The sequence below is a fragment of the Pinus tabuliformis genome, chromosome 1_1, assembly GCF_031772625.1.
Source record: "Pinus tabuliformis cultivar Carrire ecotype Pingquan chromosome 1_1, CPIR1, whole genome shotgun sequence".
NCBI classification, from domain to species: Eukaryota; Viridiplantae; Streptophyta; class Pinopsida; order Pinales; family Pinaceae; genus Pinus; species Pinus tabuliformis.
Window position 1 is genome coordinate 104,684,183 of NC_142297.1, and position 25,958 is coordinate 104,710,140.

The 25,958-nt window shown below is 38.4% G+C and overlaps 1 pseudogene; it reads left to right on the top strand.

Annotated features, from left to right (window-relative positions):
- Window positions 1-12,683: 12,683 nt before the first annotated feature.
- Window positions 12,684-25,958, top strand: part of LOC149211858 (glucan endo-1,3-beta-glucosidase 12-like) — a 47,119-nt pseudogene continuing 33,844 nt past the window's right edge.

Genomic DNA, 25,958 nt, shown 5'->3' on the forward strand with positions numbered 1-25,958 from the left:
TTGTAATGTTGAGATATGTTTTGATACCACTTGCTAGTAACCCAAACACTTTGGATGAAAATTTAGTTGTGAATTTTACTTGTAAAAGATATAAGTGAAAATATAGATTAACTGTCCCTTGTGTAGAATTTCCTTGAAATTATGCTACTGCTTGAATGAATAAATATGAAACTAATTGTTGCACAACGACAAAAAATATTTCTACCAATTTGTAGTGGAATAGAACAGAAATAAAACACAGTCACACTATAGCAAAAAAAACAAATTTTTCTAGGGAACCCAACTAGGAAAACCCTCTGCTAGCTGTAGAAATTTAAAATACTATCCATATTAGACTTTGAGACACTTTCTTCAAGACCAGGTTCATCAATGCTTATTTATTTCCATATTCATTTTCATAAGCATTAGGGTTGTTGTCTATCAAATCAGAGTAGCTAGAAAGTGTCTCTTTGATTTCAGAAAGCATATCAGGATCAACTTCATCCAAGAATCCCCTATAAGGCTCATCAGTAGCAAGAAAAAGGTCTTTTTTTGAATTTTATTTCTTCACATGTATCCATCATAATCATTGATTTGTCTTCATTTCTTTCATAGTCATTTTCAATGTTAGATGCAAAAGGTAATTTAGTATGATATAATCCTTAGGTAACCAACCTCAGACATATTGTTGATTAATTTATGTTGTTTGAAGTTTATTGAATTTTAGTTTTATCATGAAACTACTAGAAGCGTACTAGCATGGGTGAGTTGATTATTTGATAACAATGTTATGGTTTGATCTAGTCCTTGAAAGGAACTTATAGTTGATGGTCAAAATTTCACATTCCTTTCATTCTTTTTATCTTCACATATAACACATTTCTTTATGTTATAGCCTCTAGCTAGATATATACAGTAACTGCCACTCAGAAGTTGGATGACATCATTTTGGACCTTGAGCTTACTCAACATACCTTTGTTTGAGTTGAAAATGTCATTAGATCTCATTATATCGTCTATTGCAAAGAATGAATCCAATTTAACTTTGCTTCAGTTTAAAATGTAATTAGATCTTGCTATATCATATTTTGTAGAGAATGAATCCAATTTCTCATAGTCCATTTGCTTGAGGTATAACAAAGTTACTTTAATTAATTAAACTTATTTTTCATATTCTATTTGCTGATTGTGATTCTGCAGGTCACATCTGCAATGGAAAAGGGGCATATTTAATGAAGTGTGGAAGGAGAGGGAAGCTTCAGTTATGTCCTTTCAAACTTTCTAAGGTGTGTAATAATTTATTTATTTTTAAATTCTCCATAGAATGTTGTTCTTTAACTTTTTCTTTTGATAATGGATTATTTATGTGATCTCCCCTCTCTTACACACAACCAGATTCCAGACATACATGGTTTTTTGGGATATGTGGACAATGGACAGATTTACGCTAGCCATTTATCTAGAAATTTGCACTGTAGAAGATCAAGAATTTACAGTTGAATATTTCCTTGTCACTAAATTAGAGTTGAAGATTTGGAATCCTATTTGTCAGGCATATACCTCACTTTTAAATCAATTTAGTGTTGGCTCTATATAGACCTTTCATTGGACAGCAAAGAGTAATCACTACCATTGCTTAATCTTTCTGTAGCCCAAGTAAAGATTCCAAATGTGTATAAATTAGTGGCTCCTTGGAGAATCCCAAGAGTGGCACTATTGTAGCAACAAGAAATTCATTTATTTTGAGTTCTTCATTAGTGCATTAATAGTATATTGTTTATTCCACACAATACCTCAATAGTGTATAATCAAATTACAGTTAAGCTTGTCATAATATTTTGACTTACCCTCTTTTTGAGGGAAACTAGAGTGTGTGTCAAGCTTGCACGTCACAATTGTATCATGCAAAGTTTACCTGGGACAAGTTTTGTGGATCTAAGCAGCAAGATACCTGTTGGAATTCAAGAGGAAAAAATACTACAAAGTGGGAAAGAGGTTTCACAGTTAACCTGACTTTCACATTATGGTTGGAATCGATTTGTTGGCAAGATGCTGGATACCCCAACTTCCTTTTTATGACTGAGTGCAAGATTGAATCCTTAGACATGTTCCTCGCTCAATTGTCATTAAGTGATGGATTTTCTCAGAAGTGCTTCACACCTATAAACTTTACTAGAGTTGTTCTTGAGTCTTTGGAGGTGGTTATCTTTTCAAAGCACACACATACAAGAAGAGGAGAAATAATATTCCCGGCTAAGTTGAAGTTATCTACCTGTGAATAGGGTGTTCCCAATCATAAACTTGATGACTTGCTCTACTTCTTTATAGTGAACAACTTTGGGACTTGCCATGAATCATGTATTAGAATCTGCACAAGGAGAACTCCATTCTTGTTTCAAAAAAACCTGCAATCGACTTGTACCATGCTATTTAATATTTTCTTTATTTAGTCCATCCTTGGTCTATGACATAAAGATGCAACGGGATACCTTGCATTTTCTATACTAACACTCCTAAAAAGTAATAAAGGATGTCCAAATTTATCATTTCAAATTGTCTATGTAGCTCACCTTTTGGTTTTTCAATTATCGAAGTTGTTACCTATATTGATGAGAACTTATACAACCAATACTAAAGTGACAATACATGTTATAGTTTTATCCGTGTTTCTCTAAAGGTGTTTCTCCTTCAGTAGAGCAACAATACACTACATTTTCCATTTAGGGGAGAATTGTACCCAGTAGCAACCTTGGCCTGTGTGCAGATGGGTTGAATGCACATTAGTCTCTATCTGTTGTTTTGAAGGTGTTTCTCCTTCAACAATACTTCATCTCAGTAGATCCTTTCGGTTTGCACCTTTAGTAGATGCATGCAACCTTGGGATACATGTTGTAGATTATAGTTTTCCTATGAGGTTGTAGCAACGATGAAAGAATTTCATCAATTTTAGGCATCTTGTGGTTGTTGTATAAAAGCATGTTTGTTTAGTGTTTCCTAAACTTAGATACAACCATCTTTAGTATGCTTTTATAGTTTGACTTAGATGCTCACTTTTCTTAATTTAGGTGTTTTTTTTATTTATTTTTTATGCACAGATTTATCTTTAAGAAAAGTGAACAGTAGAGAAGGGTTCTATATTTTGAGTAGGGGACATGCTTCTAGGTAAGAGGTACTCTATTCTAGGAATATTTTCCCATGCAGGTTACGTGCTTTATCCGAGAATCCCAAGAGGTGTTATTGTAGCAATAAGAAATTCATTTATTTTGAGTTCTTCATTAGTGCATTGATAGTATATTGTTTATTCCATGCAATACCTCAATAGTGTATGATCAAATTACAGTTAATATTGTCATAATATTTTGACTTACCCTCTTTTAGAGGGAAACTAGAGCATGTGTCAAGCTTGCACGTCACAATTGTATCATGCAGAGTTTACTTGGCACGAGTTTTTTGGATCTAAGCAGCCATATACCTGTTGGAATTCAAGAGGGAACAATACTACAAAGTGGGAAAGAGGTTTCGCAGTTAACCTGCCTTTCACATTATGGTTGGAGTCGGTTTGTTGGCAAGATGTTGGATACCCCAACTTCCTTTTTATGACTGAGTGCAAGATTGAATCCTTCGACATATTCCTCACTCAATTTTCATTAAGTGATGGGTTTTCTCAGAAGTGCTTTACATCTATAAACTTTACCAGAGTTGTTATTGAGTCTTTGGATGTGGTTATCTTTTGAAATCACACACGTACAAGAAGACGAGAAATAATATGCCCAACTAATTTCAAGTTATCTTCCTACAAATAGGGTGTTCCCTTCCATAAACCTGACGACTCGCTCTGCTTCTTTCTAGTGAACAAATTTGGGACTTTTCATGAATTGTGAGACAATTTCAACCCCATAACTATCAGTTTCTTATTTAAAGTTATACCCACTAGATTAGAACCCGCACAAGGAGAATTCCATTCTCGTTTCAAAAGAACTTGAAATTGAATTATACCATGATATTTAATATTTTATGTATTTCTTCGCATCCTTGGCCTATGACATAAAGACGCAACAGGCTACCTTGCATTTTCTATACTAACACTCCTAAACAATAATAAAGTATGCCCAAATCTGTCATTTCAAATGATCTATGCATCTCACCTTTTGGTTTTTCAATTATCGAAGTTGTTACCTATATTGATGATATCATCGACAACCTAGGCCACAGTGACAATATCTGTTAGTTTTATTCGTGTTGCACTAAATGTGTTTTTTCTTCAGCAATGCTACAATACATTGCAGTTTCCATTCAGCAGAGAAGTGTACCCAATAGCAGCCTTGGTCTGTGTGCAAATGGGTTGAATTCACAATATACTTTATCTATTGTTTTGAAGGTGTTTCTCCTGTAATAGTACTTCATCTTAGCATATCCTTTCAATCTACACCTTCAGCAGATGCACACAGCCTTGGGGTACATGTTATAGATTCCAGTTTTGTTGTGAGGGTATAGTAACGATGAAAGAATTGCATCGATTTTACACATATTATTGTTGTTGTATGAAATCATGCCTGTCTAGTGTTTCCCAAACTTATATATAGCCATCTTTATTATATTTTTATAGTTTGACTTAGATGCTCACTTTTTGTAATTTAGGTGTTTTTCTTAGCACTATTTTATGCACAGATTTATATTTAAGAAAAGTGCACTGTAGAGAAGGATTCTATATTTTGAGCAGGGGACACTCTTCTAGGTAGGAGGTACTCTATTCTAGGGAGCTTTTTTCATGCATGTTAGTTGTTTTATCCTAGACAGAGTTCCAAGTCCTTTCCTCCTTGACAAAGTCCCTACCAGACAAGACAACAGTGGATAGAGTTCCAAGTCCCTAAATTTTCCAAAAACCCACCTGAGCTGAGATATCTAACCTGAAATCCTTTACATTCCAGTCATCTCTTGGTTGCGATTTCATAGAGAGAGCCCTCTCTAGTTTGGTAGGGCTAGCTACCAAACTAAAAGCTTGTTCCATGGTTACCTCCGTCGATCTTCTCATCAGCCTGGGACATTATGGAGGATAACATAGGGCATGAAAACTAGGGAGTGCCAAGGTGTTCTAGTGAATGTAAGGTTCCCAAGTCATGGAAAAATGCACAGCTAGTTGTGAGTTCATGGCTGCCAAGGTGTGTTAGGGAATGCTAGGGCATGCTAAGATGTGCCAAATAGTACGAAGACATGTTAAAAAAGCTAAGATGTGCCAAGTGCTAAGGCATGCCAAGATATACAAGGGTTCCAAGTCCCTGCCTCCTCTTCTTCCATATGTTATCCACTTATGACATTTCCTTTGCAATATTTGGTGCATTTGATAGTTATAGGTCATTTATAGGTTATACACGTCTTCAGAGTTTCATTTCTAATTGAGTATTCAATTGAACATATTGATTCTCTTATACATAACTATTTTTCCCTCCACCCAATTTTCATAACTTCAATAACCATTAGGTAGGGACCTATAGCTTCAATGTTGCTTTGCTTGTTTAGTAAAATATTGCCTAGACTTTAATTTATTGAAAGTTGTAGAATTTAAAATTTATGAAGTTTCAACGTCTAATTTTTAAAAGTATAATTATTTAAAGGCTACTAGCTCAATGGAAGAGCAGGAGGATGGTGGTTTGATTCCATCGTTCCTTGACATCCATATGGAATGGCGACGATCAATTTTTGGTGACGGATGCTCTTTTGACCATCATCAATGAGCTTTGGTGACATTTTTCAACCTTCACCAAAAATATGAAATGGTGACGGTCAACAAACGCCACCCCATATACGCATCAATAATGACGGCCTCGAAAGTCCATAACCATAAATCGTTTTTGTTGATATGAAATGGTGATGGTCATTGTCCGTCATTATAGTCATTATTCATGAGGGACCTTGAATGTCACCACAACACCTATACTTCTAGCAATGCATATTTTTGTGACGGTCAATGAACGTCACCATATATATGCACCAATAGTGACGGTCATTAAATATCCATCACAATAAATCATTATTGTTCATATGAAATGGTGATGGTCACTATCCATCGATATTTGTGACGGACCTTGAATGTCACCATAACACCTATACTTTTGGCGATGCCACCTTTGGTGACGTTCAGTTTTTGGTGACTGAGGCTTTGGTCCATCACCATTACTCATATGCAATGGTGACGATCATTATCCGTCATTATAAATCATTATTGGTGACGAACTTTGAATGTCACTACAACATCTATACTTTTGGCAATGCCACCTTTGGTGACATTCAGTTTTTGGTGATGGAGGCTATGGTCCATCACCATTGCTCACATGAAATGGTGACAATCGCTATCCGTCATTATAAATCATTATTGGTGATGTACTTTGTATGTCACTACAACACCTATACTTTTGGTGATGCCACCTTTGGTGACGTTCAGTTTTTGGTGACGAATGCTCTTTTGACCGTCACCAATGAGCTTATGGTGACATTTTTCGTCCCTCACCAATGTCGTTTTTTCTTGTAGTGAGCTGTCTGATTCGTTGTTATTTTACTGCAAGACTTTCATGCCAACTTGATTGAAAATCGTCGATTTCGGGCAGATTTCCTAGCGAACATTTTTGAATAAAACCTGTATATCAAAGATTATCATTAATAGTTTCTACCATATTATTTGAGGTTTGGCTTGCACTAGAAACTACCCTTTAAGCCACTAGAAACTACCCTTTCAGCCAGTGTTATTTGGATTTCCCAATTAGTGAAGAGAATTTCCTTGTGGGATTCGTTGATCTTTGGAAATTATGTTGTTTTTCCATTTGAATTGTCCTACCATGTGATCAATTTTGAAATTTTCTCATCTATTTCCTCAAAATTGATTTTAGCAGTAGTGAATTGACTCACTAATGCATCAGCTTCTTGGCACAATGGAATAATCTCTATTAATTTCTTACAAAAGATTCATTGTTGCTTTGATAGCAACGCATTGATTTCTAAAGCTTATTTGATGAATTCATCAACTTTTGGGCAATCCTTTATTTGATCTATAGTAAATCACAGCTGTGTGATTTTAGTTTATTTGGCATTTAATTCTGCCTGGCTTTGAAGTCTTAGATTTTCGAAACTTTGTTGCATTGGTTCAAGCTATGATTTAACCTATTCTTGGGCATTCACATTTTCTCTTATGAGTTGATATTCCAGTTGTTTTATTATTTCCTCCTTCTCTTTGATCAAATTTCTTACTTCTTCTTCTTTTTAAATTGTTGTAGAATCATAAGCTCTTGCAAACTAAGATAATTTGGTGAAATTTTCGGAAGGATCAATAGGTGTGTCTTTCTAGACAACGTCCATTAGCTCCTTGCCTAGAAAGCTAATAGCAGCATGGTCAACTTTTCTCTTTTGTCTTTGCCTCTTCATTACTGCTCGATGTTTGGGACTATAAAAACTATCTAAATGAGGAATTTCCCCCTCTTCCAAAACAATTTTTGTAGAAAGAAAAGAAGGAATAACTTCGATATCTTTTGAAGTAGGGAGAGATTTTTTTGAAGATTTCTTGAGATGTTTTGGTGTTTTAGGAAAATTTTGTGTTTGACTTGAAGCCCCTGTGATTCATTAATTATATGTTCAAATTGTCCTCATTCTTTCTTCTTTTGGTCCTAATCAAGTCCTCTCTCAGTGCTCTTCTTGTTGGAAGGTTCTTCTATGTCTTTCTCTATAACATACTCTTTCTGTGATTCAGCATCCTTGGATGCTTTATTTGCATTCTCTTCTGAGACATTAGTAGAAACCCTTTCTTCCTGAGATTCTCGTGGGATTATTTTAAGTAGTTCAAAGGCACATGCATTAACCTTTGATATATGTATTCTTTAAATCCTGCTAATTCAGTTGGATTTAGTCTGAGGGTGGCTAAACTTTGTACCTGTGAAAATTGTTCAGCTACTTCAAAAATATCGTCAAAATGATCATCCTCATGAACAAATTATTTAACTTTAACAACCGAGGTAAAATCATATATTACCTTAATATGGTCATATTTCCTTTCTCGAAACTCAACAAGATTCAAAAATGTGAATATGTTTGACTTCAACCTGTGCATGTCTGAAGTCGTTTAAACAATAAACACCACACCGAAGTGGAAAAGTGGGCCAGAGATATTTTTTATACTCTTTGAGAGACATGGTTATGCCCTTGCTAACTGTCTGGTAAGCAATTTACCTGGCTAACAATTTATCATGAACATACCACATAAGTACATGTGGTGGATTCATGCTTCAAAAAACTCTGATATATGTAAATAATTCTTCTCCAAACCATCTCGCCACAAGTTGAATATCAGCCTTGGTGTATTCTGATAACCTTGGGGCTTTCTTCTCAAATACATTCTGATAAATAGGGAGCATAACCCCCTGACAACTTTGATAGAAACATTCATTGAAATAAGATTTCCAAAGAGATTTATGATACACATGGATTGGCGTGGGATCCTGAGGAGTCCACCTCCATCCCATAATTGGAAAAGGAAAAATGAAACATACAACATCCATAATGTAGGCACACGTATAAAATGGAGGAATGGTTCTTGTAGTAACAAAATGGTTCTTCCTATATTCTATGATATGGCGAGCTAAGTTATTTGAAAAATTGTTGCCCAATCCATTACTGTAGAATTAGAAGCGGCATCAATGAGAGGCACCCATTCAACTGAAAATTTGGTAGCGTCTGCATACCCAAATAGCCTAGATACCATTACAACAATGTATAAATAAGGAGCAAAAAGAGAGGCTATCGAATACATACCAATTCTATCCATCTTGTGCTTGCTAGGATTTGCCCTCCATTTCCTTATAACTTCAGAGGGTTCTTCATTTTCAGCAGCAAATTTCTTCATTAATTCTTTATCATAAACCTTTTTTGGATGAGGTAAATGATACATTCTTGTGATATCCTCTGGTTTGAAAGAGTCAATAACCACTTGCCTTGAGGTCACAAATTCTCTGTCCTCAATATTCACATTTTCAATAACCCATTTCACCATATAAGTGTAGGGTAATAAATTTGGCCTATATGTTATCTTATGCAAAACAGAGCATGCAACTTCAGGATAAGAAGCATATGAGGATTGAATATCATCTATCATGTTTTCCTTCTGTATTTCCTTCTCGGATAGCTCATAACATTTTCCCAGGAGCCGACAACACACTATGGTATACACATTGTATCAGAAAATCGCGGTGATGATTCTAGTACATCTTCAACCATAGACTGTGTAACATTTCCCTTATTCATCTTGACCATCAAGCCAAGTAATCAAGCTTCTGTTATATTCCTGTCAGAAAAAAGAAGAAGAGAATGATAATGGGGAGGATGAAAAATAGAAATATAATAGCATGCAAATATGAAAACCTTATTCAAATTAATGAGATGGAAACATTTAAATGCACCCATAATTGTGAGAAGATATTGAACTTCTCAAGCTCTGGAATCATAAATATCCATAACCTGAAACGAAATCTGCATAGGATTCAGATTAATTCACATTAATGCAGTCTTTTGCTAATGATATTTTTGGAGCAGATCATTAAAACTTGTTAACATACCATCCTTAATACATGATATATAATTTAATGACGTGTCAATGGGTCCATATTCTCTCGCAAATCAGTTATTCACAATGTCACATAATAGTTTGATTTCTAGTTTTGTGATTTTTTGGTGTGCGAGATTGCGATCTGTCGGATGCGAGCATGTTCTAATAGTATAGTTAATTCGTTTTTCGGGTCCATCATCATATCACAATATGTAAAGGAAGGTATAGCATGTTTTATTTATTTTTGGGATGCGAAAATTTTGACATGACTTGACCGAAAACGGATATTCTTAGATTCTGCACATATCGCAAAGTGGTGATGTTTCAAATGGTAACGTTAAATGTTGCACAGTAGACCTTGCAAAATGCGATTTGATCTTTGGAGCGGGTTTCCTGGATTTTTGTTTAGATTTTAATGAATTTTAAATCATATTATTTCTAAAGGGTCCCCATTTGTTATCTAAAGGATTTTACCAAATGGGGGGGTTGTTGTACAACACAACACTACCCAGGCAACCGGCTAGCCGGGGTAAACATGCGACCGAGAGGCCACTATGATATGATTTGACCTCCTACATCACATTAAGGAAGTGGAACTGATGGAAACACACCATACATACATCAATCATAAGCTACAGGACCTTTAGGAACCAATCCAATAGTTTAGACAACTTGCATTGGGTCCCACTGAGTTTTTAGACCATTTAAGGCACATTCGCTCCTATGCTATAGTCATGAGGGTGACCAGAGACCTAAAGTTGCTCCCATGCTATAGGCATGAAGGTGACCAGAGACCCAAAGTCGCTCCCACAGGCTTGCCTGCCAGCAACCAGAGACCCAAATTGTCAGTGCTATGCCATTGAATCCGGGATTTGAGCCTTTTTTTTAGGCCTAGAGCCCGAGTCACTGCCTAGAATTGAACAATCTCTTCAGATCAGTAAATTAACATGGAAATTTAAGTACTAAAGTAAATACTTGTTCAATACCTTGACTAGACCCCTACTAGCCATAACAAGCATTTCATCAAACATATCATTGACATGTAACCTACAGGTGTAAACAACAAAGTTAAGTGTAGGGATCTCATACTTATTTGAGAATCGCTATGAACCATTGTTCCCTCATGCCATTTTCTACATTCTCATCTATTAGGTCATAGACAAAATATCCATTCACATACAAGTAAAAACATGTTGAGATCCATACATAGCTGTTGTCATAAAATGTGCATATAACCACCATAATAGGAACATAAATACAATAAACATAGCTGCCATCAAATCCATAAATACATCAGTACCTTTACACATGAAAATCAAGGGAAAGGATTTCTCATTAATTAATGCAATGAACCAATTGGAGATGGGACTACAACGTTCCACCCGGTCGTAGAATGGCTGAGCCAAATCTCTCTTCATCCATTCACCCACGTTCCATATTCCAAGCATGAATGCGGGATCACATAGAACACATCAATCAAAACTCATCCAAGATTTCCAAAGGCCATCCACCTCAACCCATCAAAGAGTGATTCCACCTCATCGTTGGACATCACAAAACCATCATCAGATCGGTCTCCATCCAAGCCTTTTAGGGCTCCAGAGCATTTGTCCAACCAAAGCTCCAAGACTAGTAACTCAACCAACAACTTTTACCAAGCTCCAGAGTGTTTTTCCAACTAAGGCTCTAGGACTAGTAACTTAACCCACCCTGATACAGGGCTCCAAATTGATTGTCCAACTAAGGCTCCAAGACTAGTAACTCAACCTAAGCTAAGGAAACATGAGAACCAACGAAAAACAAGAAATGAAAGTAAATCCGCAATCACCATAGCTATCCAAGAAATGGAAAGGCTAGGAAATCCACTGTTGATCCAAGAAATCCTCCATGCCAATGACATATCACAACCAAGAAACTACATGCATATGCCATGCATGCCAAAACTGGTGAATAAATCATACATGCAACTCAGTACCTGCAAGAAAATATGATGTAGTTGCTGATGTCGATGCCTTCTTGTGCTTTCCTGCTCTTCCCTTACCTTCTTTCTTTAGAATCCAAGTATGCCACACCCTCCAAGAGTGCAACAATAAATCTCTAAGTATCCAAGAGTATGAGAGAGAGAGAAATTGAGAGAGCTCTAACACTGAACTGACAAAAGGTTATCGATTCATCCTTAGAATCCTTTTTATGAATGAGGCCTCTATTTTCTTCATTTTCCATTATTTTCCTTCCTTTTCCTCCTCACATGGAACCTGTGACCTTTCACCTCCTTTTTCTCCTAATTTCCATTATTTTCATAAATAAATGTGTCAAAAATGACATGTTTTCTTTCCAAAGCCTTAGCCATTACCTTTGCTAATTTCCTTAGCCATAAACAACCAAATGAACACATCCTAGGATGTCTTGCCCAAGATTCAGCTTGGAAGAAGTGTCTCATTCATCCGTGGTTATTCTTTTTAATTTTTATTACATGAAATTTTCATCAGGGATGTTGCACTAATGAAAAGAATGAGAGGTATAAAGTAAGGTTGGTGGTGAAAGGATTTGCCCAAAAAGAAGGTATTGACTTCACTAAAATTTTCTCACCTATTGTTAACATGCCATCCATTAGAGTCATTCTTGGTCTCGTTGCTGCTTTAGACTTAAAATGTGAACAGTTAGATGTGAAAAGTGATTTCCTTCATGTGGAATTGGAGGAAGAAATTTATATGGAGTAGCCAGAAGGCTTCATATAAAAATGGAAAGAAGACCTTGTTTGGAAGTTGAAGAAGAGTCTCTATGGGTTGAAATAGGCACCTTGACATTGGTACAATAAATTTGATTCATTCATGTTAGAACATGGTTTTCACAGGTTGGAAGTTGACCATTGTGTCTATATCAAGAGGTATGATCAAAGAAAATATCTCATATTATTTTTATATGTGGATGAGATGTTGATTGTTGGGCATGACAAGAATATGATCAATAGATTGAAGAAAGACTTGGGAAAAATATTTGCAATGAAGAATTTGGGTCTAGCTCAATAGATTTGGGCATGAGGATCATGCGTGATAGGAAAAAAAAAATGTTGTGGTTGTCACAAGAAAAATATATGAAGAAGGTGCTTGACATGTTTAATATGAAGGATGCCAAGCCAGTTGGTACACCCCTAGTAGGCCACTTGAAGCTGGGTATTGAATTATTCCCTAGTGATCGTGAGGAGAAGGAAGAGATGAGAAGGATTCCTTACGCTTCAGCAGTTGGCAGCTTGATGTATGACATGGAGTGTACACAACCAGATATTGCATATTCAGTGGGAGTAGTGAGTAGGTTTCTTGCCAATCCAGGAAAACAACATTGGAAAGAAGTAAAATGGATTTTGAGGTATCTCAAGGGTACTAGTCATTATTGCTTATGTTTTGGTCATAATGAGATTGTGCTTGAAGGATTTACAAATACAGATATGGCTGGAGATATGGACACCAGAAAGTCCACTACAGGTTATTTATATACATTTGCAGGAGTAGTAGTATCTTAGGTGTCAAGGTTGCAAATAATAATATATATCTCTACAATAGAGGTAGAGTACATAGCTGCAACAAAGGCTTGTAAAGAGATGTTGTAGATGCATCGATTCCTTCGAGGAATAGGAATAAACCAAAACAAGTATGTGCTATATTGTGATAGTGAGAGTGCCATTCACTTGGGAAAAAACCCAGCATTTCACTCAAAAAACAAGCACATTGACTTAAGGTAGCATTGGATCTGACATGTGTTGGAGGAAGGACAATTGTCCTTGGAAAATATCCATATAGATAAGAACCCTATTGAGATGCTCATGAAGATTCTACCAAGAAATTAACATGAGATATGTAGAGGCATGGTAGGACTCGATATGACTTGATTCATGATTCATCATTTGGCTTCAAGTGGAAGAATGTTAAACGTGAATCCAAATTTGAAGCTGACACAGACTTCTCCCTGACACTCCACCATCTTCAGTCATAACCACCACACCCACACCGAACCTATTGTACTTCCCATTAATTTCTAGATCTTCATCTAAATCACATGCAGGATTCTAGATCCTCCTTGTTCCTCTATAAATTTGTATTTTCCTTTGCCTGAGGAAGGCCAGCCAAGGGCTAAGGCCTCTGTGTAATGTGAAGTGTGATTTCATTCTCCATTATAATGTATTTGTGTTTTAGAGATTTGTCTCTCTGTTGAATTGTGTTGTCTTTGAATTCTTAAGTAAACCCACAATTTCTCATTCTACTACCTAAGTCAGCTCAAACACAAAAGACACAACAACATGTATGCGAGTTGAATGAAGAAGAATGCATTACATGCTTGTTAACAGTTTTAGAGTTGTGGCCATACAGCTTTGTTTGTATACAAAGAAGGAAAAAAAGTGTAGGTGATGAGAGAGGCTCGAACTATCGACATAATAATTTATAAAGGATGCTATGAGACCTACATGCTAATGAGTGTATTTTACTTTTCTAAAAGTTGAAAATTGAGAAAATAAAGTATAGGAGGCTGCATATAGATCAAAACACTTAGATCTACATTTCAAATGCTGCTACTGCATCGAAAAATTTCAAAGAGGTTGCCATATAGATCAAAACAATTAAATTTGTGTTACAAACACCGCTATTGAATTGATAAATTTCATAGGATTTCATATAGATCAAAACACTTAAATCTACATTACAACTGCTACTGTGTTGAAAAATTTTAGAGAGGTTGCCATATAGATTCTTTTGTATACTAAGACATTGCATTCATTCCGCTCCATCGAATTATTGATCCACCAATCCGAGTTACCGAAAACATGTATATTTCATCCTTTAAATACAAAATGATCCCCATTCTAGAACAATAATTATTTTAATTGGTTCAGAACATAAAATATTGATTAGTGATTAATTAGTCTGGAATGTAATATTGATTGTTGTGTTGTAATGCGATACATGGAGGTACGAAGCTTAACTTGTTGAAAATAATACTAAGAGGGGGGGTGAATCAGTATTATCAGGTCAATTATTTTTCATTTCACAATCAGATTTGTATACGCTACTTCAACTAGTAAAATCCGCGTATGTACGCAACTGCAGTTAAGGAAACTAGCGTATAACCAGCAGACTTGTAAATTAAATTATTCTTCAGATATTTATCATTAATATGTGCATCAAACCATATAAAGAGTAACGAGGAACAGTAAAACAGAACAAGCAGTCACACATAAGAACACAAGATATAAGGTGGAAACCCAATGTGGGTGAAAACCACCTGCTGCAATTCATCTCTATCTTCTTTAAATTAGAAACTTCTTTTTACAATGTATCTATACTGGTGCAGTCTTATACCAGTACGCAGGTTGCTACCTGAAGAAGGCTACAACCTTCTCTCGTTCTCTAGCTTCTCCTGGAAGGGAGCTACAACCCCCTTAGCTCTTGTACTAGCTAAGGTACTAGTATGTAGGTGCTGACCTACAAAAGGCTACAACCTTCTATTTTCTTCCAGGGACCATGTTTCACAAATTTTCAGACTGGATCCATCAATCAAACATCAAGTATATCTGCATCAACTAATCTCCTTTGTACAAACCACTACTGAATCAACCAATCACTTCTCAGACTGTTGTAACCAGAAATCAGTAACAGTAACCAGACACCAATTCTGAACCTAGAACATTGTAGCAATAAATAGAAGTAGCTAAAACATATTTCATGAGACGTACGCTACTTCAATATGCAAAAACCTGTGTACATACGCAACTGTATTAAGGCCAACTAGCGTATACGCTGTCTTCACTTGCTGAACCCGCGTGTATACGCGCCTCTGATGTGCCGAACCTGCATACAAATCTATCAAATATAATTTACCCTTTTCACTTATTCAGACATCAGTTATACCCAGATTATCAGATTTAAGATCTAATCATGCGCTAATTATAACAGATCAAAAATCACACAATGATACTACTATTCAAGCCTTAAGATCTTGACGCATCAATAGAACTTATCCATCTTTTAGCGCTCAGGTTCCTCCTTGGTTCAGATCCAACAATGCACCACAACCCGATTCTAGATCTCGCTCTTCATAATATATTCAATCCCTCAATCAATGCCTTTGCCTAATGATCTCCTTCCCCTTTTATAGTCTTAGGCCTTACTCAATACCATGGTCCAAAACCATAGAGAATCAATACCATGGATCCAATACCTGGGTTCAACACTTCAAACGAGATATCATGGTCCAAAACCATAGGTCCAAATACCAAGGACTAAATACCATGTACTGTTATGAAACCAGCTCAAGAAAAGATAGAAAAGATAGATCAACGCCTTAGAATTCAGCCTCTTCAAGGGGGCAACCTCCTTTACATTACATAAATGAACAATTCTTTGATGATACAAATGACAAAACCTCCTTTCTATATATAGGAGTCTAAGGAGTCACAATATAATCCAGCCGACCTAACAATAATAATATAAAGCCACAAAAATAACAATAGAGGGATTCTATGGGGCACAGAAATAACAACATGGGGGTAATAGGGGCACAACAATATAAATAAGGGGTATAACTACAATAGTAATGGGGTAATCACTAGTATTATAGGGACCCAACATGCCCCTCTCCTTCAAAAAAGTGTTGTCCTCAACGCTTGAGTAGTTTTGGATACTTCTGCATAAAATTCTCATCCTCCCATGTGGAATCTTCAGCGGATAAGTTCTTCCACTTGATAAGATACTCTGAAATTGCTCGATTCCGTAGCTGTCGAGTTCTTTTTTCTGTGACTGCTTCCAGTTCCAATATAATTTTTCCTTCCTCATCAAGTTCTGGCAATATTGTTTGCACTGGGAGCTTGTCGCCTATAACCTTCTTTAAACATGAAACATGGAAAACTGGGTGCAATCGAGAAGCTGCAGGAAGCTCCAATTTGTATGCCATAGCACCAATCTTTTGCAACACCTTGTACGGACCATAATACTTTGGTGATAATTTATTATCCTTCTTAGCTTGCTTTAGGGACATTTGCTTATATGGTTGTAGCCGTAGGAATACCCAATCACCTACATCAAAACTTCTTTCACTGCGATGTTGATCTGCCTGTTGTTTCATTCTATTTTGTGCCAACACGAGGTTATCCTTTAAGAGTTGGAGGACTTGTTGTTGATGTTCGATGTGATGTTCCACTGCTTGAACCTTAGAATTTTCTCTCAAATATGATGTGATGGATGGTGGTTGATACCCATAAAGTGCCACAAATGGGGTCTTTTTTGTTGTTGTATGGAAGGAAGTGTTATACCACCATTCAGCCAAAGGCAACCATTTGACCCATTGTGTCTGTTTATCAGATACAAAGCAACGAAGATATCCTTCCAAACATTTGTTTACTATCTCAGTTTGCCCATTAGATTGAGGATGATAAGATGAGCTATGAGCTAACTAAGTACCAAGACAAGAAAATAATTTTGTCCAAAAATTTCCAGTGAAAATGGGATCTCTGTCACTTACAATAATCTTTGGGTTTCCATGTAGCTTTTGAATTGTTTCCATAAATGCAGTAGAAACTGTACTGGCTTTAAATGGATGTGATAATGCACAAAAATGTGCATACTTGGTAAGTCTGTCAACTACCACCATGATGACACTCTTTCCCTCAGACTTGGGTAAACCTGTGATAAAATCCATTGAAACCTCCTCCCAACGTTGGCTTGGAATGGATAAAGGTTGTAATAGACCCGGTGTCTTAATTGTTTCAACTTTATTTTGTTGGCAAACCAAACATTCCGCCACAAACTTTTGAATATCTGATTTAAGGCCATCCCAAAAAAAATCCTTCTTAACCCTGTGGTAAGTTTTTAAAAATCTTGAGTGCCCTCCTAAGGGAGAAGTGTGCAATTCCATAAGAATCTTTTGTTTTAGCTGGGAATTCTTACAGAGGTATAAGCGATCTTTGTACCATAATGAATCATTTTGCCAACTAAATGTATCAGACATACTGGAATCTTGTTGTAGCTTTCGAATAAGTGCCCACACTTCTTCATCATTCTTCCATTCCTCCCTTGCTTCGTTTTGTTGAAATTTGGTACCGGAGGACAGGTGGTTCCCTTAGGCTTTGATCTTTGGCCTAGGGAAAAGTGTCCAAAAGAATTTAATTTTTCTCCTAAAGTGACTTTATAATTTTATAAAGTTAAATCTAATTTAAAAATGACTTTAAGTTATAAAGTTATTAAGTCTAATTTTAAAGTGACTTTTATAAAGTCAATGAAAAATTAGAAAGGAAAAGTGACTTTGGAAATAAATGACTAAGTGGGTCTTTATTAAAGTGGGGTGAATTAAAAAATAGAAAGTGAGATTTAAATGAGCATTTAATCTCAACCATTGATTTAAATCTATTTCAGCCATTGGATTTAGAGATCACCCAAAAGTCACTTGGATCACCCAAAAGTCACTTGGAGTTATATTAAAGGAGGAAAATGTCATTCATTCTTTCATGAGCAGATTGGGAGAAGGAGAGCAAGAGAGCAAGAGAGATTTTTGAGCAGGGAGGAGAAGGAGACAGCAGCTTGGCACACATTCCAAGGCAGCAGTTGAGCAGATTTGTACAGCTGATTCAGCACATAGTGAAAGGCAGATTTTTGCACAAAAATCGAGCAGTTTGCTGATTTTTCTGCACACAAAACGGAGGTCGTACAACATTTATTGCTGTAATTTCCAGATTGCTGTGAGGCACGGGAAAGGAGATAAGTTGTAAATTTGCTTGCTGATTTTTTGCTGAATAATTCTCACTGTAAAAAAACAATTTTCAGAAATAAAGAAGAGCTCTCAAATTGGTTTTCCCTAAGAGTTGTAGGGGGTTTTTCCGGGGTCAAGTTGACCAAAAATATCAGTGTTTTAATGTGTTTTAATGGCTGTTTTTGATTGCTGATTTTTAATTCTGCAATTTCCAGCATTCTGAAAAATTTCCAGAATTTGTGTTTTCAGCAATATTTATTTTTTTCAGTCTGTTAAATGTATGGTTATGGGAATGGGCATTTAAATACATGGGAGAAATAAGGAGAAACTGAAAACCGGGGTGGGAAAACAGAAATTTTTACATGGTATCAGAGCTTGAGTGCTGAAGGGCAGTTTGGGACAGCAAAAGGAAAAATTACAGTTGCTGATTTTTCACTCAGAAAATTCCAGCAAGCTGATTTTTTCATAAACAGCAGTTTTATCTTTACTACAACAGTGCTATTTTTCAGTTTTAGGACAGCAGGATGTCATTGGGATTGAGGGTGGAGGATAGGCTGGATGGGCATATAAATTACAATGTTTGGAAGGAGAGAATGTAGAGTATCTTTGAGGAGGCAGAAGTCTGGGATATCATGGTGCATACCGCACAGAACCCTGTTGTTGTGCCCACTGATGTTACTCAGTTGGCTGAGTATAAAAAGAAGAACAATAAGGGTAAGAGGCTGATTCTAGACGGAATCAAAGACCATTACATTCCTCATGTGAGAGGAAAGAGCAATGCCCATGAGATGTGGACAGCATTGTCCAATCTCTACCAGAGTACCAATGAGAACCGGAAGATGGTCCTGAAGGAGAAGCTGAAGAACATTAAGATGGGGAATGATAGTGCAGCTGGATATCTCACAAAGATTACCAATGTGAGAGATGAGTTGGCAGCGATTGGAGAGGCCATTCCATCCACTGAGTTGGTGCATATTGCAGTGAATGGCCTCCCCCGTTCATGGTTGAACTTTGCTGATGGGGTTTGTGCACGTGAGACCCTTCCCACATGGGAGAGGTTTTGGGATGATTACATTCAGACAGAGATCAGGAAAGGACAGCTTGGGGCAGCCAAGCCAGTTGAGCAGGATGAGGACGTAGCACTGGTGGCAGGAGGCAAGAAAGGCAAAGGGAAGAAGCAGGCTTCCACAAGCGGTGGTGGAGGCAAAGGCAAAGGTAAAGGTAAACAAGGGAACACACAGAAGGACTATTCCAAGGTGAAGTGTTGGAATTGTCAAAAGATGGGACACTATGCAGTTGTGTGTCTAGAGAAGAAGAAGAAGAAGGGGAAGAACCAGGACGTGGCAGCTTCAGCAGAGATTGAGGACTTTGCTGGTCGTTTTGACCGAGAGTTTGCGTTCACTACGTGTGAGTCCTCTAGTGCAGGATTACCTGCCACACAGGTTCAGAGGGAGCATGCTTTTCCCTCGATTAGCGGAGCATCTACAGGTATCTGGTATGTGGACAGTGGGGCTTCACGTCACATGACAGGAGTCCGTGAGTACTTCTCAGAGCTTTCAGAGAGTGGCACTGATATTGAGGTAGTACTCGGTGATGACAGAGTTGTTAGAGTAGTCGGGGTGGGGACAGTGACATTTCAGAGGGAGTCCAAACCTCCCTTGAAGGTGTCAGAGGTTCTTTATGTGCCAGGGATGAGGAAGAACCTCATATCCGTCTCAGCTTTGGAGGACAGAGGATATGAGGTACTGTTCAGGGGAGGACAGGTGTTGATGTATCCCAGGGGCACTCCAGCTGATTCAGCTAGAGTGATAGGTGTACGCCATGCAAAGGTGTACAAGTTTGCATTTCAGCCCCTTTTGGCATTGAGCAGTAGTACCGATAGCACAGCTAGCAGTTCTGAACTGTGTGAGATTTGGCACCGCAGGATGGGACATATGTATCATGGAGCCTTGAGGACATTGCGGGAGATCACTACAGGTGTGCCAGATTTCAGTACTGATCACTTTGATACTTGCAGAGGTTGTGCGATGGGCAAGTTTGCCAAATCCCCTTTTCCCAGCAGTGACAGCAGAGCGACGGGGATACGTGATTTGATTCATTCTGATGTGAGCGGTCGGATGTCTCATGTTTCCTTGAGTGGATATGAGTACTATGTTTTATTCATTGATGATCACTCCAGGAGAACCTGGATTTATTTTTTGAAGACCAAGAGTGAGGTCTTCAAGCGGTTTCAGGAGTTCAGAGCTCTTGTGGAGACTCAGACAGGTCAAAAGATCAAGTCCTTGAGGTCGGACAATGGAGGAGAGTACACCCTTGGAGAGTTTGTTGACTATTGTGCGGAGGCAGGCATTAGGAGGGAGTTCACTGTTCCTTACAACCCCCAGCAGAACGGGGTTGCGGAGAGGAAGAACAGATCCATCATAGGGGCTGCCAAAGCCATGATACATGATCAGGGGTTGCCATTGTTCTTGTGGGCAGAGGCCTGCAACACAGCTGTTTACTTGCAGAACAGGAGTCCGCATCGTGCCTTGGGGCACATGACTCCGGAGGAGACTTTCTCTAGGAAGAAGCCTGATCTTGGTCATCTTCATATCTTTGGATGCATTGCATACTCCTATATACCCAAGGAGAAGAGGACCAAACTAGAGCCCACCGCAGAGAAGGGTATCTTTGTGGGCTACAATGAGACCTCAAAGGCCTTTCGGATTTACATTCCTGCACAGAGGAGAGTTGTTGTCAGACGGGATGTGAAGTTCGAGGAGGACAGGGCCTTTAGGAGGTCACGGGAGTTAGAGTATCTGGATCAGCCAGACCCTCAGCAGCAGTTGAGTCAGTCGCAGGGATCCAGTGGGAAGGGATTAGGAGGATCCGGAGGTACATCTATGAGGATGTCAGGTCCGTCAGTGAGCAGTGGCTCATCGAGCCAGAGGGGTGGTGCTCCGGGCAGCATGCAGAGAAGTTCACAGAGTAGTTCACTAGGGATTCCACTGATGGACAGTTCACACGGTACCTCAGCTTCTACAGGTTCAGGTGTAGGCAGGAGGACAGCAGACAGACAGTCAGGAGTTCAGGCTACTGATGATGATGAGGAGGAGGAGTTTCATTCTCCGGTGGGAGAAGTGCGCTCAGGGAAGAGGAAGCCCAAGTGGCTTCAGGACACCTTGAGAGATGCCACATCTGTTGCTGATCCGAAGAGACCGGTCAGAGAGAGTAGACCACCTGAGAGGTTTTGTAGCTATATGGCGATGGTTACCAGCATCCTTGACTCTGAGCCTTCTAGCTATGAGGAGGCAGCTAGCCAGCAGGTCTGGAGAGAGGCCATGCAGGAGGAGTATTCTTCTATCATGAAGAATGATGTTTGGGAGGTGGTGTCGAGGCCTGAGGGCAAATCCGTGGTTACTTCCAGATGGCTTTACAAGGTAAAGCATGTTGCAGATGGCAGCATTGAGAAATTCAAAGCGAGGTTTGTGGCTAGAGGGTTCTCCCAGGTAGAGGGAGTTGATTATGAGGAGACCTTCGCTCCCGTGGCTCGATATACTTCGATCCGCTCCATTATATCGATAGCAGCAGAGATGGGTTGGAAGATCCACCAGATGGATGTGAAGACCGCATTTCTCAATGGCTTCATACAGGAGGAGGTGTACATTGAGCAGCCATAGGGCTTTGAGGTGCATGGGAAGGAGTCCCATGTGTGCAGATTGAAGAAGGCCCTTTATGGCCTGAAGCAAGCTCCCAGAGCTTGGTACTCCAGGATAGATGCATACTTGCAGGGGATGGGTTTCACAAAGAGTGAGGCAGATCCGAACCTTTACTTTATTGTGATTGGTGAGGAGCCTCTCTTTCTGGTGCTGTATGTGGATGACTTGATCATTACAGGCGCAGAGAGACTCATAGAGCACTGCAAGAGAGATCTTGCGGCGGAGTTTGAGATGAAGGACATCGGCTTGATGCATTACTTTTTGGGTTTGGAGGTGTGGCAGGAGGAGGGGCATTTCTTCCTGGGGCAGGGGAAGTATATTGTGGACATCCTTAGCAGATTCCACATGGAGGATTGTAGACCCATGTCGACACCGATGATCACCAACTGGAAGAAGCTTCATGCTTCGGATTCCGAGTCGGTGGATTCCACATTGTACAGGTAGTTGATTGGTTCCTTGATGTATTTGGTCAACACTAGACCAGATATCTGTTTTGTAGTCAACACGATGAGTCAGTTTATGTGTGAGCCTAGGAAGGTTCACTGGGTGGCTGCAAAACACATTTTGCGGTACTTGCAGGGGACAGTGGATTATGGTCTGGACTACAGGCAGGGAGATGGAGTGAGATTGGCAGGATACACTGATTCTGATTGGGCAGGTTGTGCTTCTGATAGGAAGAGCACTTCAGGGTGTTGTTTTGGGTTGGGTTCAGCAGTAGTGTCATGGTTCAGCCGGAAGCAGCAGTCAGTAGCACTGAGTTCAGTGGAAGCAGAGTATATGGCAGCCAGTCTAGCTAGTTGTGAGGCTATCTGGCTTCGCAAGATGTTGTTTGGCTTATTTGGTCAGCCATTGAGACCTTTAGTGATTTACTGTGATAATCAGAGTTGCATTAAACTCACGGAGAATCCAGTATTTCATGACAGGTCAAAGCATATCGGGATCAGATATCATTTCATCAGAGACTATGTTCAGAAGGGAGTTGTGAAGCTTGAGTATATTTCCACTGATGAGCAGGTTGCAGATATTCTTACCAAAGCCTTACCACGGGGCAAGCATGTCTACTTCAGAGACAAGATGGGTGTGGTGAGGAACACCTTCCTCGGTAAGAGGGAGGTTGAAATTTGGTACCGGAGGACAGGTGGTTCCCTTAGGCTTTGATCTTTGGCCTAGGGAAAAATGTCCAAAAGAATTTAATTTTTCTCCTAAAGTGACTTTATAATTTTATAAAGTTAAATCTAATTTAAAAATGACTTTAAGTGATAAAGTTATTAAGTCTAATTTTAAAGTGACTTTTATAAAGTCAATGAAAAATTAGAAAGGAAAAGTGACTTTGGAAATAAATGACTAAATGGGTCTTTATTAAAGTGGGGTGAATTAAAAAATAGAAAGTGAGATTTAAATGAGCATTTAATCTCAACCATTGATCTAAATCTATTTCAGCCATTGGATTTAGAGATCACCCAAAAGTCACTTGGATCACCCAAAAGTCACTTGGAGTTATATTAAAGGAGGAAAAGGAGGAAAATGTCATTCATTCTTTCATGAGCAGATTGGGAGAAGGAGAGCAAGAGAGAAAGAGAGATTTCTGAGCAGGGAGGAGAAGGAGACAGCAGCTTGGCACACATTCCAAGGCAGCAGTTGAGCAGATTTGTACAGCTGATTCAGCACATAGTGAAAGGCAGATTTTTGCACAAAAATCGAGGAGCAGTTTGCTGATTTTTCTGCACACAAAACGGAGGCCGTACAGCATTTATTGCTGTCCTGTTTGCTGTGATTTCCAGATTGCTATGAGGCACGGGGAAGGAGATAAGTTGTAAATTTGCTTGCTGATTTTTTGCTGAATAATTCTCACTGTAAAAAGGCAATTTTCAGAAATAAAGAAGAGCTCTCAAACTGGTTTTCCCCAAGAGTTGTAGGGGGTTTTTCCAAGGTCAAGTTGACCAAAAATATCAGTGTTTTAATGTGTTTTAATGGCTGTTTTTGATTGCTGATTTTTAATTCTGCAATTTCCAGCATTCTGAAAAATTTCCAGAATTTGTGTTTTCAGCAATATTTATTTTTTTCAGTCTGTTAAATGTATGGTTATGGGAATGGGCATTTAACTACATGGGAGAAATAAGGAGAAACTGAAAACCGGGGTGGGAAAACAGAAATTTTTACACGTTTATCCAATCTGGTTGGATAATAGAAATGGCGCACAACAATGCTTCCACATCCTCATCCTTTCTTGAGAGTGCATCTGCCACCACATTTTGCTTCCCTTTTTTGTAGATGATTTCAAAGTCATAACCCAACATCTTTGTGACCCACTTTTGTTGCTCTTCAGAGGATAATATTTGTTCTAAAAAGTATTTAAGGCTATCATGATCCGTTTTTACCTTGAAGTGTCTTCCCATTAGGTAGGGTCGCCATTTCTTAAGTGCATGGAGTATTGCCAACATTTCCTTTTCATAAATAGCTTTGCTTAAAAACTTTCCCTTGATTGGACGACTTTCAAAAGCAATGGGTCTTTCATCTTGCATTAGAACAGCACCAATTCCATTTCCTGAAGCATCACATTCCACAATAAAGGTTTTTGTGAAGTCTGGTGTAGCTAAGACCGGTGCTTGGCACATTGCCTCTTTAAGATGTTCAAAGGCCTTTGTTGCTTCCGGAGTCCATGAAAATGCATCTTTCTTCAATAATGTTGTTAGAGGTGCTGTTATTCTCCCATAATTCTTAACAAACTTGCGATAATACCCTGTCAACCCAAGAAATCCTCGCAGATGCTTTATGGATGTGGGGATTTTCCATTCCTTAATGGCTTTAATTTTGCTAGGGTATACCTTAACTCCTTCATGAGATACAATATGACCCAAATATTCCACCTCCTGGACTCCAAAGAAACATTTGGATATTTTTGCATATAATTGTTTCTCCTCCAATAGTTGTAGCACCCTGTCAACATGTTCAACATGATCCTTCCAAGACTTGCTGTAGATTAGTATATCATCAAAAAATACTAACACAAATTTTCTAAGGAATGGTTTGAAAATTGAATTCATCAAACCTTGAAATGTTGAAGGTGCATTAGTAAGGCCAAAAGGCATGACCAAAAATTCATAATGACCCTCATGAGTTCTAAATGCCATTTTCGGAATGTCTTCAATCTTCATTCTGATTTGATGATATCCCGAACGAAAATCCAACTTGGTGAAGTAAATTGATCCATGCAATTCATCCAGTAATTCATCAATGACAGGAATGGGGAACTTATCTTTAATAGTGAGCTTGTTGAGCTCCCTATAATCCGGACACATGCGCCATGATCCATCCTTCTTGTGCACCAATACTACTGGAGCAGAGAAAGAACTTTGACTTGGTTGAATTATACCAGCCTCTAGCATTTCTGCAACCATACGTTCAATTTCACTTTTTTGGACATAGGGATATCTGTACGGCCTGATGTTTGGAGGAACACTTCCTGGAATCAGATGAATAGCATGATCATGATCACGCATAGGTGGGAGACCTCTGGGAGTCTCAAATACCTTGGAATGATTATCTAGGACTTTTTGGAGATCTGGAGAAATAGATGATTCCGATGTGGAAACATCTAGCGAACATAATTGTGAAATTACACCTCTTTTCTCCTTTTTTAGAAGCTTTGTCATACCATTAGAGCTGATTAACTTTCCTGGTTTCCCTACAATACCCCTTAATTCAACTTCCTTTCCTTCCATAGAAAATTTGATGAAAAGTTCTTGAAAATTAAAAGCTATTGTACCCAAGGATTGTAGCCATTGGACTCCTAGTACAACATCAGCACCTCCCATTGGAATGGAAAGCATTGGGCTAGTCAATACATATTCTCCCATGGATAGCTTGATATTATGGCACCTTCCAGAGAAATTTATTGTTCCTCCATTTGCAATCATCAATTGACACTCTGGTTCTGGATATAGGAAGCAATTCAATTCTTTTGC